This window comes from Pogona vitticeps, chromosome 8, assembly GCF_051106095.1.
Source record: "Pogona vitticeps strain Pit_001003342236 chromosome 8, PviZW2.1, whole genome shotgun sequence".
In the NCBI taxonomy this organism is placed as follows: Eukaryota; Metazoa; Chordata; class Lepidosauria; order Squamata; family Agamidae; genus Pogona; species Pogona vitticeps.
The window spans coordinates 11,351,334-11,367,679 of NC_135790.1; the positions used below are offsets into that span (position 1 = coordinate 11,351,334).

General features: G+C 39.4%; 1 long non-coding RNA gene across 1 annotated transcript in view; it reads left to right on the forward strand.

The window, feature by feature from the left end:
- The window catches only part of LOC144584185 (uncharacterized), a 28,327-nt gene extending 20,687 nt beyond the window's left edge, over positions 1-7,640 (forward strand). Inside the window, exon 2 of the long non-coding RNA XR_013538281.1 lies at positions 1,945-7,640. This is a non-coding gene — a long non-coding RNA (uncharacterized LOC144584185). The remainder of the gene's footprint in view (positions 1-1,944) is intronic.
- The last annotated feature ends 8,706 nt before the right edge of the window (positions 7,641-16,346 follow it).

Sequence of the window (16,346 nt, forward strand, 5' to 3'; positions counted from 1 at the left end):
ATTCCATTTCTAGCCACAGGTTCTTCACTTCTGCATTGGGTTGAACTCTTGACTAATGGGCAAGGCAAGAGCCTGCCCGAGACAGCAACGTAGAAATATTTCCTACCAACAGGAATATTTTGAGCCAATGAGAAACCAAGAAACTTAAGGATGTTTGAAGAATTCTTTTGCAGTCAGCTCACTGAGCCCAGCATCATTTTTTTTCCTGCAGTGACTAAGGAGATGTCTTTGGGAGATGAAAAGGATCTGAGGACAATAGTCCTCTTCAGCCACAGTTCTACTCTAGTGACTGCTGTTCAGAGCAGAGATGTAAAAGTCTCTCATGGATCTTTTAAAATTTCTCTGAATTACACTTGCACTTGTTTTCAGTTTCTTCTGCACTGAAATTTTACAGATGTAGTTTCAGCAATGGAGAAAAGTTATATATGTTAGGCAAAATGTGTATATATATATATACACATTTTGCCTAACATATATAACTTTTCTCCATTGCTGAAACTACATCTGTGCTTATTTTGATCAACTATTATTTCAGCCTTTCAAATGTTAAATTATGCACATTGTTTTGTGTGAATTTACGTAATTCTCTGGAACACTCTACAAGCCTGGTGAATATAAGTACTCTCAAGGCAATATATGTTGCTTCTCTTGGAACATAAAAAAATGCTGTTTTTGTCAAGATACTGAAATCCAGATAATAGAATTCTTTTCTATTCCCCAGTTCAAGGTCCCTGGAAAAAGTAATGTTTAGATGATTCTAGCTTTCTCTAGATTGCTTGGAAAAGGAGGAAGGTTTATAGTCATTGTGACTAGAAGCCAACAACAGTTTTATCTTCAATTAATGTTTGTTACTGATGTCATCCACACTATCAGCTGTAGTAGTGAGGATTTAGAAGTGGGGATGACCATATTTCCTTTACTGTTTTCCTCTCTTTTTTTAGCTGTATTCAAGGATGTGCCTGAACACTGTACTGGCAAACAGTTTTGAATTTATGTTAGAATTCCCCTTTGCTATGCAGTAGAAATATAGAGATTCACAGAGGAGAATACCGGTACCTACAAGTTTCCCAGAGCTCACCTCTTTCTCATTAACTGGCACTTACAGTCTTAACTCAATTTCAGCTATCTGTAGCAGAAAGATTAAAAAAAAAATTCTTTGCTTAACAGTTGCTTGAAATGTCAGACTTGTGTATGCTGCTTTCTTTACTGTACACATACTTGGCAACCAACTAAACGGATCAGCAGCAAACAAAACAACTACCTCTAATAGACAAAAGAGAGGGAAAGAAACGCTCAGCAAAGAGGTGGGGCTCTCTTTGAATATCAAAGGCTGGAATGAATGATTGGTTAGTTCTGGAAAGATAGGAAATTACTCTAGCCCAGATCCCTTCCAGTTATTCAAACCACAGACAGGATGCAAGGTTGCAAATATATATCCAACAAAAAGTTTTCCATGGAAATAGATCAGTTTGTGGACTCAAAAGAAGAAACAAGAGTCTTAAGATATTTTTTATCCAGAAATTTTGGTGTGTGTGTTGTGAAAGTTTAAATAAATGGGTGGCTTAGAATTAACTTAAATGTTTGCTTAAATTATCAAAGCTGAAGAGGTGTGTTTGGATTATTCTACACAAGATAATGTTGAAAGGTCCTATGGAAGACAATGACATTCACGACTAGAATCATTTAGTAAATTAGTTTTTCCTTCACTTATGATTGAAATTCTATTATAAAATTTATTTCATTAATTTATTTAATTTTAAAATTATAACATTAATATATAATTGCATTCAGTCCAAGAAGATTCCCCAAGTGACTTGCTGTTTTAAAACAGTTTAGACACTTTAGAATAGGCATGAAGAACCTGTAGATTTCTAGCTGTCATTGAACTCTGACTTAGGAATGGAAATAATATTCACTCAGTACCTTGTTCTCATTGATTTACAGTGTGTCGACAGGACATGACACTTCTACAAGAAACATTGAAGCCCCAGGAGATGCCTGCCTTCAGCCAAGATTGAGACAAAGATCTTTCCTTGCACCCATACAAAGTCTCTGTAATTTCCACAGAATGTTTATAGTGCCTTTTGCTTTTGAAAAGCAAAGGACACACATGAACACACAAGAAGCAGAGAAAGATGGGCTGATTCTTAAAAGAGACACAATCCATCCATTTAGTGGTTCACATTCTTAAATAAAGCAGCAGTAATTCTAGTTTTGGCAACTGGTGAAATTCAGATAATAGCAAAAAACAACAACAACACACATATTATCTTAATTCTGCCTCTATCAAAAACACCAGGAAACCCCTCAATTTGTTGCAGCTTTTTCTCTTTTTTAAAAATACATGCACACACACAAACACATCATGACAGAATTTGCATGAAATGTGAAAAAGGGACAAGAGACAGACAGCTTAGATTCAGAGTAGCTTTTATAACTCACTCTGGGAACACCCTGCAAAATTCACTGCATAAAGCAAGTATCAAAATCAGTATAAAGCAAGGTACCCAAAGTAATGCATTTCTAAATACAGTGGTGCCTCGCATAACGAGCGCACCGTTTAAGGACGAAGCCGCATAGTGATCTATTTTGCGATGTTTAGATAGGGAAAACATTGCATTGCGATGATCGGTAAGATGTTTTTAGAACAGCTGATCGGCAGTTCCAAAATGGCCACCACAAGCATTTTCGCGCACTGCCCTCGCTTACTGAGGTGGTGAAAATGGCAGCGCTATGGAGGATCTTCGCTCAATGATGAGTTTTTGCCCCGTAGGAACGCATTAAATGGAGTTTAATGCGTTCCTATGGGGTTTTCCTATCCGTATAGTGATGTTTCTGGATAGCGACGATTAATCCAGAACGGATTAACGTCGCTATGCGGGGCACCACTGTACAAGTGGTGCCTCGCTTAATGATATTACTTGGTTCCGGAAAAAACATCGCTATGGGAAAACATCGCTAAGCGAAACATGTTTTCCCATAGAGATGCATTGAAAACTGGATAATCCGTTCCAATGGGAACGGATTGCCGTCCTTAAGTGAAAATCGCCATAGGAAACATTGCTAAACGAAATGCGGTTCCCCCATTGGAATGCATTGAAACCTTTTCAGTGCATTTCAATGGGGGAGGAAAAAAAATCACCAAAAATTCAAAAAGAGTCAGAACGAAGCCAAATTTGGTTAACAAAGGGTTTATTAAGTGCACTAATGATTTCAAGCACTCTAAACCCTTTTTAAACAATTTAACACCTTTTAAAAATAGCAAAAACTGAGCTGTCAAAAACATCGCTAAGCGAAACAGGGGGACCTAAACTGTCATCGCTAAGTGAAGCAAGGTCCCGAACATCGCTATGCGAAATTTCCCCATTGGAAACATCACTAAACGGAGCGCAAAATCGCTCCTAAAACCTCATCGCTAAGCGAATACATCGTTAAACGATGCAATCGCTAAGCGAGGCACCACTGTACAAACTGAAAGTTGGAGAGTGAGGGCAAACATACATACTGTAACGATCCCATCTCTTAAAGACACAATGATCACGGCCAGGGAGTCCCTCTGGGCTCAAAATGACCACCTTTATTTCCTGAGGTAGGTCCTTTAGGCCCTAGAAGTGCATGGTAAGCCCCATAGACAAGCCTGAACCTTAAAAGTAACCTTGATTGCTTCCAAAGCAATAAAACATAGGCTATATGTCTCCTTAGAATACACACCAATCTTGTAAAGTAGGACCTCTGTTTACAGTAGCCACTATTTATTTATTTTATTTATTTATTTAATTTGTATGCCGCCCACTCTACCCAGAGGTTTCTGGGCGGCTTACAACAATTAACCTTATTAACCTTCTTTCATACACACTGGATTTAGTTATAGTCCTGCTGTATCAAGGGACTAGTCCTCTGTTGGAGAATTATATTTGTTCTATTAAGAAAATTAAGTAGATCTATTAGATTACAGTTGTAGCTTTAAAGTTTAAGCATTAGGCATTTTCAGACTATTAAAATGTTTAAATAAACTTACAATTTCTAATTAAAATAAAAACAGCTAAGTCTAGGTAATCATCTTGGCTAGAGGCTGGGCTATTTCCCCCTCCTTATTCTAGAAAAGAAAAACAAACCTCTGTGTCTCACATTCCACAGTATTCACGGACCATCCTTTTCGCATACACAAACCCTCTCATTTTACACCTCTTTAGGACCACCTTCTTCATTACACTTTCAAGCAATCAACCAATTAAGTCCAGGTAGGCGTAATTCAGAACGCTCCAATCACCACCCAACATTCCCATGATCCAGGTGTCTTATCTGCTTAATTTAGCAATCTGTTGTTTCATCTTCTTTTCCTGGACTGTCTGACCTTGTGAATTAGGCAACTCTGCACAACAAGCTCCTGAAAAACATCTCTTTTAAATTCATCTTACACAGAACCTAACAGATTCCATTTTAGGATAACTACAATTCCCAGTTTCCTTCCATTTCCTTCCACATACCTCGCAATGGGATCTAACGAACAATGGGATCATAGCCAAAGGACATAGCCTGCAACAGCTTGTTTGAGATGTGTAGTGTGATATCCAACAACAACAAAATGGCTGTAAGAAATAATATTTTACTGTGTTATGTGTTCTCAGGTCCACTACATGGCAGGAACTGTGAAACAGAGTATTACAGAACAGACAGCTAGAAAAAAAGCAAAGAGATTCTTGGATCTAGAAGGTGCCCCAAAAAATAATAATACAAGGGCAAATAATTGGCCAAAGAACTCTCAGAACAGCTTTCCATTATTTTCTTGAAATCATAGGAAACGGATGAGGTTCCAGATGATTGGAGGAGGGCTAATGTTGTCCCTATCTTCAAAAAAGGAAAGAAAGAGGAACTACAGGCCAGTCATTCTGACATCAATCCCAGGGAAAATTTTGAAACAAATTATAAAAGAGTCACTATGCAAGCACCTAAAAAACAATGCAGTAAAAACTAGAAGCCAAAATGGATTTGTAAGCAAAAATCCTGCCTGAGTAATCTGATCACATTTTTTTGATCAAGTTACCTCTCTGATAGACAGAGGGAATGCTGTAGACATAGTATATCTTGACTTTAGCACTTTGATAAAGTGCCTGATGAGATCCTGATTAGCAAGCTAACTAGGTAGGGGCTGGATAGATCAAATATCAGGTGGATACACAATTAGCGACAGAATTGTACTTAGAGAGTGATGATTAATGGGTCCTTCTCCAACGGGGAGGAGGAAACAAGTGGGGTACCCCAGGGCTCAGTCCTGGGTCTGGTGCTCTTCAACATTTTTATTAATGACTTGGAAAAGGGAGTGCAGGAAATGCTTGTCAAATTTGCAGATGACACAAATTGGGTGGAATAGCTAAGACCTGGGAAGACAGAAACAAAATTCAAAATGACCTTGATAGGATGGAGCACTGGGCTGAAAACAATAGAATGAAATTCAACAGGGATAAGTGGGAAGTACTGCATCTCGGAATAAGAAACCAAATGCAGAAAGCTAGAATACTTGGCCAGGTAATGAAAGACAAAATGGTACAAATTACTTCACCTGTTATTAAAGGGGAAATAAAACGAGGAAGTACAGGGAAGAGAACTACTTGGCTAGAAAACTTTGGAACTTACATCATTGTTAGAACAGTATTCCCCAACCTTTTTTGAAGTCATGTCCACTTTTTATAATAGCCAAGTAACCTGTGACCCTCTGCCATGTTTGCATAAAAAAGAATTTTCATAGGTTAAAGAAAACACATTGAAAAAATATTTTTCATAATATATTGTAACCTAATATATTAATATTAATGTAATAATAAATAGTTATGAGGGGGGCTGTACATTTTCCTCTACCAGATAAAATTTGAGAAGGAAAAAAATGTCAATAGATGTTGAGTTTATTTTAACTTTTTTTGGGTGTGGAAATAACCCTCCCTTTTGAAAATTAGAGGTTAAACACTGCAGAGCTTTTAGGAGTGGACGGTATTTGTGCTGTGTTTTAGAAGCCAAAGAGCTTATGAGAGGTGGGGGCAAAGCTAATGACGTCAAAGACAGGCTGAGATTACCACGCCTAAATGAGACATGTGTTCTTCTAATTAGAAAATGTAATCACCTCAGGCAGACTCATTATTGCTCCCTTTATGTTTGTCATTTATGCAGCCTTAAGGTCCATGGTAATTCCTTTATCTGACTCATACTCAAGGACATCAAGTTTTTAATCATTAAATACCTTAAACTCCCTCTTTCAAGGAACTTTGAAGAATAATTACTTTTCAGCCTTGTAAAGAGTTTGTTCTCCCAAAATCTCAGTGGATGGCCTTTCATCTGTGGCTGTTTTTCATCCTACGTTTTCTCCTGCAAACCTGCAATCGAGATCTCATCAAATTGGCCAGAAAATTGAGGAAGGGTAGGGAGGCCAGGCTGAAAAGTAGGGCCATACCCACACAACTCGTTCGGCTTGTTAAAAAGTTAGGCATTCCATTAAATTCCATTAAAAAGTTAGGCATTCCATTAGCATTGATTGGGAGAGCGGAAGCTGGTCCTGGCAAGATGGAGATCCTGCTGTTGGAAGGTTTTCCTGGATGATTGGGAGGAAACATACCTGGCCTAGATGGGGTTACATTACCCCTAAAAGACCAGGTTCACACCCTGGGAGTGATTTTTGATTCAGCACTCTTACTGAAACAACAGAGCTGCCTCTGTGGCCTGAGGTGCCATCTTCCAATTTAGGTGGATTACTCAATTGCATCCCTATCTGGACAGGGAATCCCTAACAACGTGGGTTCATGTGCTGATTCTCTTAAAAATTGATTGCCGCAATGCTTTCTTCTTGGGGCTGCTCTTGAAGATGGTATGGAAGCTTCAATAGGTCCAAAATGTGAAGGTCAGGTTGATCTCCAGGGCAGGTAACATCTCCCTGATTCTGGCCCACTTGCACTGGCTTCCTGTTAGCTTCCACGCCAGATTCAAGGTATTGGTTTTGATGTACAAAGCCCTAAATGGTTTGGGACCTCAGTATCTGTTTGAGTATCTCTCCCAAAGAACAGCTAACTGGTTCATTCATTACTCCCAGGCCTTAGTTCTTAGAATGGTCACACCAAGAGAGGTTAAAAGAATGTCAGCTAGAGTTGTTTGGGCCTTCTCAGAGCTGACCTTGTCATTACAGAACACATTTATTTATTTATTTATTTATTTATTTATTTATTTATTTATTTATTTATTTATTTATTTATTTATTTATTTATTTATTTATTTATTTATTTATTTATTTATTTATATCCCACCCATCTGGTCTGGTCGACCACTCTGGGCAGCTTCCAATAAGGTGTATACGATAAAACATAAGAATTTTACGAACAGTCCATAACACATACAATAATAAAACAAATAATAAATGAAAGAAAAAATAAAGAAAGAATTAAATATTGACAGGAGGGAAGGCCTGAACATACAATCATGTTTTTAGTTGACTCTTAAAAGTGCCCAGCGTAGGGGCCGCACGAATAACCGGAGGAAGGTTATTCCAGAGGCGAGGAGCCACCACCGAGAAGGCTCAGTTTCATGTCCTTTCCTTCCGGGCCTCCCTTGGCATTAGGCTCCTCAGCCTCACCTCCTGGCTTGCGCGGGTGATCCGAGTAGATCTAGGTAGGAGTAAGCGTTCCGCCAAGTATCGAGGTCCTAAACCGTTTAGGGCTTTATATGTAAGCATTAACACTTTGAAGTCAATGCGGAAATGGATGGGCAGGCAGTGCAGCATGGCCAGAGTAGGAGAGATATGTTGGTATTTTCTCACTCCAGTAAGGAGTCTGGCTGCCGCATTCTGCACCACCTGGAGGTGTGCCAGGCTCTTTCCTCTGTTTCTTTAGAAAACTTGCAAAGCTGGAACTCTACAAAGAAGCCTTTAAAAACATACTACCCAGAGGGAATGAATAATTTTCAAACCTATATTCAAATATCATCATATGAGTTCTTTTGTTTCGTATACTACGTTATTATGTTATACTTTTGTTTATGAGAATGATAGTCTGGGTTTTTAAATTCTTTTTTCTGTGTTCACTGCCCAGTGTAGTGGGTTGCTACTAACTGGGGCAGTAAACAAGGAAGCAAGTAAAACAAACAAACACATTTCTGAAAATGGATGCTGAGGAAAATAAGAGTGAACCTACCAACTACCCGCTGCCATTACACCAAGCACAGTGCAGACTCATAATCTCACACATATGTAATGGTCTAAGCAGGTATAGGATGCACTGAGAAAGGAATGGAAGAATGAAGTTTTCGAAAAAGGGGGCAGAGAAGCGAGAGGAAGCAGGAGGACAGCTGTGATAACAACTAAGTTGGCGGTGCTCACATGTTGTCCTCTTCTTGTGCAGAAGGATCCTGAGAGTCAAGAGTTAGCCTTGTACAGAAGCAGCCTTATTTAAAGGAAATGGACAAAACTAAGCTGAAGTGGACACCATAGAACCAGTAACAAAAGTCCAAAGAGCTAGTAGAATAATTGTTGGGATGTCAGTCGGTGGCTGTTCATAAATCAAGACCAGGGAACAGATAGAGGTATAGTCACAAAGCAGTATGGGTCAGAATGTCTGGAGGTTCATCAGTCAGGAAGACTGGAGGGCAGAAAGTAAAGGGTTAAGGCAACCAAGGAGAAAATGTAATGTCTCAGCACTACATGAGTACTTGGGTTCTGGGTGGGGACCTTTTTTACACCAGCAGCTGAAAAGCAGCTACCCATGACAGCTGCAATGTTTTTGCTGCAAACTCTGACTTCTCACCAGTTGGTCCTTGATCCTTCTGTGCTGCCAGAGGTTGGATGGGGAATCTTTTTCCAAGACCCCTCTCTGTCTGGAGGGGTTGAGAATCACTGCTCTAGCTCATCCTCAGAATCCTCTAGCTGAGATATGTCCTCTTCTGAAGAGGATTTTGCCAATCATGCCACAATATGTGAGAACCAAGGGAGGGCTCAGAATAAGGTCACCAAAATTTCACGGGAAGTCGGATTTAGGCTGAATATCAGGAAAAACTTCATAATTGTTAGAGCAGTACAAGAGTGGTGAGCGCTTCAATGCTGGAGACATTCAAAAGAAGACTGGACAACTATCTCTAAGTTCTGACTTGGATTGAGCAGAGTTGTTGAACCTGATGGCCTTATGGGCTCCTTCCAACTCAATTATTCTATGATTTTTAACGTTCTGCTTCAGCTGTTCAATCAGTGAGTTTGCAATTAGACGGGTTGAAAGAAATAAACTGTACTGCTTTTAGGCTAATCATTGCATCCTGGAACTTTCCTTTTTCAAAATATATTAACCAGACAACATATTTGCATTACACTATCAGGAGTGTGCATCTGGCAGTATGGATTGGTAAGTGTGCTCTTTCCTTTGTGGGCTTTGGACAGATTACATAAATGTTAGAGGGTTTTTTTTCCCCCTTCCTCCTTCCTTTTCTCCTTTTTACTTTCTTTTCTCCTTGCTGGTACATTGTATAGAAATGTCAATTGGGAACAAGAGCACAGAAAGGTGTACTGCTCCTCTAGTTTGTTGGCAGAGGAAAGATCTGAATCTTTCTCAATGAAAGCCAGGCATTCTGTTCATGTGACACCTTTGATGTATTTTGTCATCATTGGGAACAGAATCCTTCAGGTGTTTTGCCTGGGTATATTTCTGGAAGCTAGCTTACAACTGGTAGAATCACCTACATACCACATCCATCTCTATATTCTCTGTCAAGCAGCGTTGCAGCATTGTCAACAAATGATTCCTCTCCTGTTACAAAATGCTACTTTGGAGGTGATTCTCTTCCACACCTGAAAAAGTGCACCACTGTTTGAAAATATAAGCACACTGAAACCTCTATTTAAGGTCCCCAAATTGATGATGCTGTGTAGTTTGCCCATAGCCTTTTTTTCTTCATTTCTTTTTTTTTTTTTTTAATGTTCACCCAGAATGTACCCACACAAACCCAAACAAATTAGTTCAGGCCACTTCCAAAACAAGTCAGAACAGATTGGTCCTGATCCATATAACAAATATTCTAATAGAGATTGGGGTTGGAGATCTCAAGCACCCCTAATTGCCACACTAGAGTCTTCTCTTTTTGTTTTCATGATGTTGTTATGTGCCATCAATTTTGAACCAATTTACTATATAATGGCCCAAATAGAGCTTTTAAGGTAAATTAGATATTTAAGGAGTGGCTTTACCAGTTCCATGCCTCCAGTCAGTTCCTGTGGGGGAGTGGGGATTTGAACCCAGGTCTCCAGAGTCCTAGTCCATCAAACTATCCATTATACCACACTGGGTTTTCAGTGTTGTTTTAACGATGTTTAAGTGAGATTTAACGATATTTAAGTGAGATTTTAATGACAGCCTCTATTTAAATGGCTGTCTAGTCCAACAAGACTTAGGTAAGTATGGAGAACCACCTTGATGTTTCTAATCCATAGTGATATTAGCAAATTCAAGCAGATTCAACAGGACACGTTACCTGTACATGGTCTTCCCTACTTGGATGAGGTGCATCATAAGTTGGTTTAAATCAGAGGTGGGCAATTCTGAGGATCTGGCCATCCCTCAAACCTTGGGCAGTTATATCCTACTCTGATAGCCCAACTCACTCCCAATCCCATGAGAAAAATTGTCCAGGAGACAAATCATCTTTCCAAAGCCTTTGGAGGGCCAGCAAAATAAGGGCTGAAATAGAACATTTCCTATCTATCTCTTAAAAGACCACTCCCTAGACATGGAAGCTTTAAAGGGCCAGATACAGTTGCATTGCAAGCACATTGCTTTAGCACACAACAAGCTGTTTTGGGAGGATAGTGTTATCCATTAAGAATTTATCGAGGGAGTTGATGCCTTGTTTATCCCAGGGGTAAATGGAACAATCACTGTAACCTCTCAGCAACAAAAAGCTTAATAAATCTTATCAAGCATTCTGCCATCTTTGATAGATTGCTTCAGTGTGCTATTCCAGGCCCTGATGATGCTTGTGATGCTGAATTAGAGTTGTCACATCCCCCCTTCCTGACAGGCTCCTTGTCTTATATAGTTAATGGTAGGCGGGTACAGCAACTCTGCACGCTGGCTATAGCTTCACCTATTCAATTTGGTCAATGCAATTTGATAAACATTTTATTTGGTAGGAATTTAGTAAGGTTTACATTTTTTTTGCATCTAGGGAATGAAAAGGACTTGAGAATTTAAATGTGGGAGGAAGCAAAAGAGAGAGGCCCACTCGTCCCCAACCATCTTGTGTGTTCTGATCTCACCCTGCTCTTGCAGTCTTAGCCACTGAATTCCCACCCATAGTCCCAGCAAATTAAGGTTCAGGAGTCCTCTGGCACATCGCTCAAGCCCTTTTCACATATGCTGGATTCAGATGGGGAGGGGAGATGGAGAAGAATGTTCTGGAACAAGAAATGTGTCATCGGCAATATGTTACAAGTTGGGCTCGAGACCTATTTCATGTTTGGGAGAGAGCCTTCTTAAACTCTTGATTTCCCCTGGAATTTGCAAGGCCCTCTCAAACTGCAGATTAAATCTTGCACATTAATCCAACTTTCATATACATGGCTCAGGATCCTCTATTATTCAGAATTGCCAGACAAAGCGGAAGGCTTTGAAGCATACAAAGTGTGTGTAGAGCAGCAACTGCCTTATTCCTTCTGTATTCTTGTGGAGGGCTGGAGGTATTAAGAGTGATTTATATTCTGTCAGTTTTATTCAAGAGAAATGATATTCTATATTTCAGCCCTTTCTGATTAATGCTGTTGGGGGAAAGAGAAACTTTTCTCTTTCTACCTTGTTGAGCTTAATTTATTCTTTTTCCCCCTTATTCTTCCCCACCCCCACTTTTGCTGCCTTTGGGGGGAAAATGGTACACACAGAGAGACTTTGTTTTTAGATGCTTGCAAAAAGAATAGTATTGGTTAAATCCAGATATCTAAATATTGGTTAAATCCAGATACTTTGTGGACAAAGACTTAGGAGCCAGCAACTCTTTATTTTATTTATTTTTTAAACCCTGGAAAGATTATTTTTCTTACTGTTGATTTAATCTAAAAACAGAGCTGGATAGTTTATATGCCTCCAAATGAACCATTAAGTGCAACACTTCTTGAAGTAAAGATCCTGTTTTAGAGTGTCTTTTTTCTCATTCTAGTAAGTCTCCAAACAAGATTGCCCAGAGTTTTCCTTTATGCCAATTTTGAGCAAAGAGAAGGTAACAATCTTGCTCCTTCATCAGCAAAATGCCCAGTTTCTCAATGTCTATTGAAAACACTGGCAAGTCCAATCTGGAAATTCCCAGAGTCATTCTGTAATCCATTCTGTTTGGCATTAATTAAAACAATTATGGGTGTTAAAGTAGGAAAACCCCTTTACGTATGCAAAATGTCACAAAGCTTTGAGTTCATTAACTTGTCATGAGGCTAGATGACAAAAAATTTAAAAGATTGAGGGGAGCCAGGAGGATATAAGAATGTCCAAATTCTAGAGCAAAATGGTCCTTGTTTGCATCCCATGGAAGTTTAAATGGAATGTAAGAAATGTTATACCTACTTCATTGCATCCATTATATGATTGGTGTATAAGGCTCATGGATAGGTCTATATTTGGTGAGGTTGATCTTCATTTGAACCCTGGTCCAGCTCAGCAGAGTTCAGTACAGTAGGGGTGGTGGCAGCAGGGGAGGCAGGAGACTTCATGAAAATAAATCCCTTTCTCCATCGTTCGCCTGAGTGAGTACTGTTCTTGTGACTATGACCGCTTATCTTTTCTTCCCGTCCTTCTCTTCTTCCCCCGAACCCCTTCCTCCTCCAGTGGCAGTACAATAGTTTCTTCTTCTTTTTTCTCCAAAGAAAACCCTTCCATTCCTCCTTCTTTCATCCCTGAATCTTGCCCAATGGCTGCCCCAGTGCTGGATGACTCCGGCCTCATTTTCTCCAGATCTCCTCAGCCTGACATAAACCATATTTTCCCTCTTTTTCTAAAATTTGTCTTTAGTTTTTGCCAGGCTGTCTGGATCCTCCTAATTAATTCTGGGGAAAACAAACTCAAACCATCCGCTGTCTCCCCCCCTTTAGTATAAGTAAAACTGTTTCATTGCAGATTTCAACATTTATATTTAAATAGTTAGATATCTATTATATTTGACAACAACTTAATTTGGTCATGGTTTTATTGCTCTCCACAGCTTTTCTATTTATCTAAGCACTCTGTACTTTTTAATGCCAATAAAGGTTTATATGTCACTAGACAACAATGGAAAAATATAGGAGGGAAGCTTGAATCAGTCTCAGAAGGCTTCACTTCTACAACTGAAGATGAATGCTGGGGTCAAAATGACTGCTTCATTTAAACTACTTTGGCTTTCTTTCGCTAAATCTTTACTAGAGCTTTAATCCCCACATCAGTTCATTTAAGTCCTTCAGATCCTATATTTATTAAATATGCGTTTTATCCTCTCAGGTATTGATCATGTGTGTCAGCAAAGCTCTAACACTATTGAAAAGGCAAAATGCTGCTGCCCCTTGACTTATTGTGGTGCATATTAGCAAAATGCTCCGAATCTATCATTTCTCTTCAAATTATAGCAATTATGTGTCAGTAAGACTGTATTTGTATATATAAGCTTTGAGTGGCATATGCAAATTCAAAGAAAGAATTGTCTTCCTTTCCAGTGGTGACTGCTCTCCTTTTCAGTAGCCCTCGTCCTCCATGTGTTCCTTTTTTGGTCAATACATCAATGGCACCCTAGTATTGGAGCACACCAAAGGTTAGAGTGGGGTGGAGTAACCTCTCACTCTTCAAATGTGGTTGGAGTACAAATCCTATCATCCAGGTCATTGGCCACATTAGCTGGGTTGATGGGAGCCGAAACCACCAGGCAGGCTAGAAATTCGTCTTCACTGGACTAATGGGACACAGAAACATGCTTTCAGGCATACTGAAAATATAAAAGGTGACAGGTCTCCAGCAGAACACAAAATGGTGAAGTTAAATGGTGTAAATATTTAACATGATTCTGACCTTTGTTTAGAATTGATTGATTGATTGATTTTTACCCCATCTTTCTCTTTAAAAGGACCCAAGGCACCTTACATAACTACTCATAAAATACAGTATTAAAGCTAACAACAGTATTTGTTTTTGTTGTTTAGTCGTTAAGTCATGTCCAACTCCTCGTGATCCCATGGACCAGAGCACGCCAGGCCCTCCTGTCCCCCACCGCCTCCCAGAGTTTGGTCAAACCCAGGTTGATAGCCTCAATGACAAACAGTGAGTATACAAGTACTTTTTTAAAAAGTGAGTATACAAGTACTTTTAAAAAAAATCAAACAGATGCTATACAAACAATCACACATATGCAACACCAAAACACATTCAAAGCAGTAAGGTACAACAATTCATTTAGAAACAGCACTTAGGGAGACAATCACTCAGAAAAATCTTGTGGAAGGACTGCAAAGGTCGGCAAAGCCTAGCCTCCTATGGGAGGGAATTCCAAAGTCTGGGAGCAACAACAGAGCAGGCCCTCTCCTGTGTCCCCACCAAAGGCACCTTGGACCAAGAGAAAGGTCTCTCTTGATGATCTTAATACTAGAGCAGGCTCATAAGGGGAGAAACGGTACCTGAGACAGCTTTGTCCCAAGCCATTTAGGGCTTTATAGGTTAGAGCCACTTTAAATTTTGTCCAGAAGTGGATCAGAAACCAATCAAACTACTGTAACGGGGGGGGGGGGATACGTGAACCCTGCAATCAGCCCCAGTCAGCAATCTGGCTGCCGTATTTTGGACCCACTGAAGTTTCCTAACACTTTCCATAAGCAGCTCCACATAGAGTGCATTACATTAATCCAGCCAAGATGTAACTAAGGCTAGACCTTTGGGTAGTGTGGGCGGCATATAAATTAAATTAATAATTAATAATTAATAATTAATAATTAATAATTAATAATTAATAATTAATTAACAACAACAACAACAACAACAACAACAACAACAACAACAACAATAACAATAATAATAATAATAATAATAATAATAATAATAATAATAATAATAATAATAATAATAATAATAATAATAATAATAATAATAATAATAATAATAATAATAATAATAATAATAATAATAATATATTACAACGGCCAAATCAGACTGCTTCAGGAATCATGCAGTTAGCACACTAGTTTTGGTTGTGTAAAGGCACTCCTGGCCACCAACGAAACTTTGGCATCCAGGTTCAGAGACAAATCCAGAAGCACCCCCAAGCTGCACGCTTGAGTTTTCAGAGGTCGGGCAGCCCCAACCAGCACAGGCTGTATTCCTGTTCCCTGATCTGCCTTCTGACTAACCAGGAGTGCCTCTGTTTTGTCCAGATTAAATTTCAGTTTGTTCACACTCATCCAGTCCATTACTGACATCAGGCAAGGAGGGACAGAGTTGGATATTATCCACATACCGGTGGTACTGAATCTCCAAACTCTAGACAACTTCTCCCAGAGGTTTCACACAGATGTTAAATAACATGGGGGGAACAGAACTGTCAGGGACCACGCAGGCCAGTAGCCAGGGTGTCAATCAGGATTCTCCCAACACCACCTTTTGAGTTCTCTCTTCCACAAATTCCTGGAGCCACCATACAACAGTGGAATATCAGAAAATAGTTGGTAATCATTGGATACTGTAGGATCCAAAGAGGGCTTTTTCAACAGTCTTACAATTGTCTCCTGTAAGCATGCTGGGATTCCACCCTGTCACAAGGAGGCATTTACAAATCAACCAGTCCCTTTCTGTCAACTTTTATAAGCCAGGAAGGGCAAGGATCTAGCAACACATGGTAACCTTCATCTGTCCACATTCTCAGGCTGCAGAAACTGAAACTCATCCAATAACACTTGGCAAGCAGGGGCCATAGCTACATTCACGGGACCGGATTGAACCATAGCATCCATGTCAGAGTAGATCCAAGTAATTTTCCCCGCAAAGTATTGTACTTTTTTTTTTACAGAAAGCTGCAGAGAGATCTGCATTTTCATCAGATCATTTGACTATTAAAAATATTGTTGTTATTTCTTTCCCTAGTCTCATTTTTTTTAATTTTCCCTTCTGAAGAGGAATTGTCTGTGACATCTTACAATTACAGGCAATTCCTCCTCTGAAGGAGGAATGCATAAGATGCATGTTTGAAATAATCTAGGGTCTTTCCTCAGCCAGCATGGAATAATGAGGCAACATACAGGAAATGGTATAAATCAGGGCCACACTTCATTGAACTCAATGGAAATGATCCTCCCCTTTAAAAAAGGGAAGGGTTAACATAATGCGGAAACATGATCT